Genomic DNA, 5726 nt, shown 5'->3' on the forward strand with positions numbered 1-5726 from the left:
ACTGCTCATTAACAACTTTTGGAAGGAGTCTCTACTTCAAGACCTTTGTAACAATTAAGGGTAAAGTGAGGGTAACTTTTTTTTGACATGGTAAAGTTTTCAAAAGAGGGAAGGTTTTCCAGTTTCTCAGTTACTTAACAAATTGCATTTTATTTCCTGTCTAATTTTAGTGGGAAGATGTCTTCTTGGTGAAAAGATGTCTGGTTATGGCTACTGTAACTGAATACCAGAATGAAGGAAGGGAACTCTGTTTCTGTGGGATCAGTTTTCTCACTGCCATCGATTACATTTTATACTCACTTTGCACTTTTATTAAGTATTAATATTTATTTACTCTGCATCTTTATTTAAAAAAATATTACAAATGTAAGGTATTTAAGTAAATAAAAATGAATTAGGATAAGGTTAGTATGATTATGAATTGTGTATGTACATAAAGAATTTGTGTTTTTACCTTAATTTTGATAAAACTGTAGCTCTGAACAAAGAAGAGAACTAGATAGCATCTAGTGCTTATTCTCAGCCAGTGACTAATCTAATAAGTGCTGGAGTTCTTGCTGTAGTTGCTCTGCAGAGAGAATGGGTTCTGACTCATAGCATTAAACCGAGAGAAACTGTACAGGAGAACTGGACCAGTCAATTATGTTCCCAGCAGGGAAATCGATCAGGCCACAGGCGTGGGAAACCTCTGCTCACTTTTGAATGGGCGGATACCTCTCGAGCCATGAAAATTACCGGGATTATTGATTCGGTGGACATTCTGCCAAGGCAGCTCCTCCACTCGCTTTCTACCTGGCCGCTGATCTCTTTAACACCCTGTGAAGCAGCACTCGCTTGCGCTGTGGGAAGTGTAGTGGTTTGGACCAAAATGAGGTAGTGTGGGCAGTTTGGTTTTCAACAAGGCTCCATGGATTGTGATGAAAAAGCCAGCCATTTAAATAAACACTAACAAGCTTATACCCACAGAGGCAGGGGAAAAAAAAAAAAACGAGGCTCTGGCTCTCAGGGCCACATTTTTCGAGCCCAGCTTCAAATCCTTTACAAACAAAGAGTTTGATTTTCAGCCTGGTTAAAATCACTCCAAACAGAGCAGGCACACAGCTCACCTCAGTCTGATGATTACTCTAATTACGATTAACCCTTAGAACCTGAGAAATGTAATTTACAGGCATTTCTGGACTCGGGCTTCTCGACTTTTAACACAGAAGCCATTTATTGCTTAGGAATAAAACGCACAGCATAAGGACTCGCACTTTCCAATCATCAGGCACTCTGTACGTGATAAAGTATTAGCGAGGAATCTGCCATTGGAAAAATGTGTCTAAAGTACAATACTATTATGTAAAGAAGTATATTCCACAATAAAGAGAAAGGAACATTTGTATTTCACATCTATGATCTGGATAAATAGTGAGTGTGTTGGTCGCATCAGATTTAAAGTACATTCTCACTCACAGTCTTTACAGCTTCATCCTGTACAGGGTCACAGGGGGCCTGGAGCCTATACTATGGGCAATTTGGGAACGCCAATTGGCCTATTCTGCATGTTTGTGGGAGGAAACCGGAGTACCCGGGGAAAACCCACCAAGCATGGGGAGAACATGTAAACTCCATGCACACTGACCCGAGGTGGGAATCGAACCTGAACCCTGGCAGTGCAAGGCGAGAGTGCTAACAACTAAGCCACCATGCTGCAAAAATTTGATTATTTTCCCTTAAAATATGCACTGCTTTATTCCCAGTGTTTCAAAATATACTGTCAAAAACCCTATTTGAACTGGATTATGTGTGGAGCTTGGGTAATGTAGAGATTACCCCAGCATTTCTAAATTTTGTGTGGTGCATTTACACGGGATAAGTGAAGTCTGCGATTAAGTGTTCATTACCCCATGCCGCTATACAAGTCATCCATCTCTATCTAATCATTCTTTCTGCTTATTTTGTTTCATTTGTTTTCAGCTTTCTCTTTCTGCACATTGTATTGTTGTTTGGTGTATGGTTCAAAGCACTCCAGTGCAGAATAGAGGCGCACAGGACACAAAAACCTTGACAAAAAATATATGGTAAGCCTTTTTTGTGTGAATTCTTACTTTACAAATTACAGAGATGGTGAATTCGCACAGGATCACAGGCAACCCCCGCAATTATTACAAATAACTAGAGAATTAATGTTTAAGTTATTTATTATATACGTATTTATACCAAGGTTGTCTACCGAAAAAATACTATAGTTCTATAAACAAATAATAGTAATCACATCATTCTAAAAAGGTACAAAATATTACAAAAAATATTAAGTATACAATATTTTAGCAATCCTGGAAAGACTAACATAAAAGTTTTTTTTGTCTTAGAGTATTTATATATTCTTTCACATTAGTAAGAATGTCCCATCATTCATGTTTTTTCATTTCCATTTATTGGAGGACATAAAGAAAAAGGTTAGGAGAATAGGAGAAAAAAAAGAAAAGGAGAAAAGAGTGTATGAAGTGCTATACTGATTGCAGTGTCTATCAGTGAAGGACGTAGGTATGGTAATATTTAGGACAGTAAGGCAAGGGGTAGGAAAAAGTAGGCTAGGGTTTAAAAAAAAAAAAAAAAACTGCTGAGTTTCCTTTTTTAATGGAATTCCAATTAGACCTGAAATAAATCAGGAACACTGAGACACATCTAAAGATACATGTCATGTGATGCCTTTTCTCTTGAAAAGTAGATGTTAAAGAATTTAGTGTGGAGATGAATGTAATTCTGATTTGGACCAGAAGAGGGGACACATGTGCCACAAGACAGCACAAGAGTTAAAATATGCTTCATCCCATGCTTCTTTTTCTCTCTACAACTCAGCCCCTTAGGTAATAATATCTATCCACTGATATGAGGTCAAACCTGTTTAAATAAACACTGTAACAATCATTTAAATGTTCCATTCAAATAAAGGGGGGAAAATACCTACTTTTACAGTATTTTGGATAACGCCATTTACTTTTGTACTTTTATTTTCAAGAACATGTTCAAACGAACCCTTCATTCATGTTTTGTACTCACTAAGCCAGGAAGCCTGGCCACAATGCAAGAATGCAGCCTGGATGGGAGGCCAAACCATTACAGATCATCACGCACATATGCACCATGGACTAAGGCATCTTACACTAATGATTAATATTAATGTTATTAGTGTAAGGTTTTGTCAATGAAAACTTTTGTTAAAATCACAAAAAAGCCCTTTCTGAAGTGTGACTTTACTGACAGTAAAAGAGATCTGTAATATACCCATCAAACCAGAAATTCAATACTTGGGAGTTTATCTTAAAAAGGACCAAAAACTAAGCCAATCACTGAACACAGAAAACAAATACAGTAAAAGAATCTAAAGATAAACTACTTTTATGGCTCTAAAGGGACATATCACTGTTAGATAAAATTCTTTTAACAAAGACAGTGATGCATTTACCCAGCCTACTCTAATGTGCCCTCCACCCAAAATAAATCCTTTAACCAAATTAATCTCCATTTTTAGACAAACAAACTACACTAAAGGATAGAGGGCTAAAAGTAATTGATTATGATTTCCTGAAAAAAACAATCAACTCAGATTAGAATATTAAATTGGATAAAATACTGGTTTAAACATAGCAATTCAATTTGGGACTCCCTCCCAGATCATCTTTTTAATACAGTAGGAGGATTACATTTTCTTATTGTCAACGACACTTTCTATCAACCTTTAATAGTCATTTTTATTTAATACTTTTACTTTAATACATATTTCATTAATATTATTGTAATAATTTATGTTCTATATACATAATGTCTCACCTCATATTACAACACTGAAATAAACATTTAAAATAAGTCCTTATTTTTATAAGGGTTGGTGTGAGAAAAACATATGGACCATAACTGACAATTCTGCATCAAACATATTGAAAAAAATACTCAAAATCAGACTTCATTAATTTACAGAAAGCAGAAATTTGTTTCGAACCAACATTATAATGGTATATCAAACCATACTGTTTAATGGTTTCAAAGACTTAGATGATCTTAAGCATGATGTACAGAATGTATGATTCATTAAAACAACCTTTATTCTTATGAATAAAATACATTAATCATCCAGAACACTGCCCTACATATTTTTGTATTTTCCCTGCTCTGACATTCACTTACTCATCGTTGTCTATACCGCTTAATCCTGTATTCAGAGTCGCAGGGGGCTTAGGCTACGAGGCGGGGTACACCCTGGGCAGGGTACATTACAGGGCACACACACAGTCGTTCACACACTACAGGGCAAATTGGAAACATAAATTAGCCTACCTATCTTTGGAAGGAAATTGGAGTATCCGGAGAAAACCCACCAAGCTTGGAGAGAACATGCAAAATCCATGCACACAGAGATGGGAATTGGTCTGAGTAGCCACAGACTGGGCAGAGAACCAGGGAACCCATGTAGTTTAAGTAATACAAGTTCAAGGTGTTGACTTCTCAATGAATACCACGGCACACCTTCAGAGGTCTTGTGGAGTCCATGCCTTGATGGGTCAGAGCTATTTTAGTAGCAGAAGGTTGCTGTGATTTTCTATTTAATTTTATTTTTTAAATTAAAAATATATATAGGCCTATATTTTTTATTTATATTTTCTTTTTAATTTAATTTATTTTTATTATTTATTTTTTTATTTTATATATTATCTTGATGTTATTCCATTTCCCTTGTATGGCAAGTTCATAGCTATTATTAGGCCCAGTAGCTACATTTTCAGTATTTCATTACAATGGCAACTGAAAGTGGGTGGAATATACAGTATTAGGTAGACCTTTTTTTCTGAAGTTGATGTGCTGGAAGCAGAAAAAAAATGGGCAAGTGTAAGGATTTTAGTGAATTTTAGGACCAAATTGTGACGGCTAGAGGACTGGGTCAGAGCAACCCCGAAACCGCAGTTCTTGTGGGATGTTCTTGGTAAGCAGTGGTCAGGGCATATCAAAAGTTAAACAGGTGAACTGGTGACAGGGTCATGGGCGGCCAAGGCTTATTGATGCACATGGGGGTAAGGGCTGGCCCGTGTAGTCCAATCCATTGTTGTAGCTTAAATTGAGGAAAGAGTTAATGCTTGTTCCAAAATGTCCGAACACATAGTCCATTACTGTTATAGGGGCAAAGGGGGGACCTACTAAATATTAAGCGGATGGTCATGATATTATGGGTGATCAGTGTATATAATAATGAAACTGAGTAGGTGAGATAGGGGTATTAGTAGTTAACAGATTATGGGCCAAACTTCGCTGAGTGATGACGGTAGAACAATCAGTTTAAGTCTTGACTTAAACAACATGCATAAGGAATCACAGAGGAGTTTAAATTTTCTGCAATGGAAAAGTACTCTAACTAGTTACTTGTATCAGAAAGTAACGCTGCAATTACTTTTAATCAGTAACGCTGATTACTTTTACTTTTTTATGACGGGAATTTTGTAATGTAATTAGTTACTTTAAAAAGTAACGTTCCCCAACATTGGTTATTAATATGCTACATTTAAACGCAATGATACTGTTTTCTCTAGCAACTGCCCTATTCCATAACTAGAAATTGCTAATGGATGCCATTTTTTTACATTCTCATAAAAAAAAAAGTCCTGAAGAAAGAACCCGATTTTTCTAAGGAAACATCACGTGATCAACGAATCTACTTCCTGTTGACCCGAAAGCAGAGTGATGACGCCAGT

The sequence above is a fragment of the Clarias gariepinus genome, chromosome 2 (genome assembly GCF_024256425.1).
Source record: "Clarias gariepinus isolate MV-2021 ecotype Netherlands chromosome 2, CGAR_prim_01v2, whole genome shotgun sequence".
NCBI lineage: Eukaryota > Metazoa > Chordata > Actinopteri > Siluriformes > Clariidae > Clarias > Clarias gariepinus.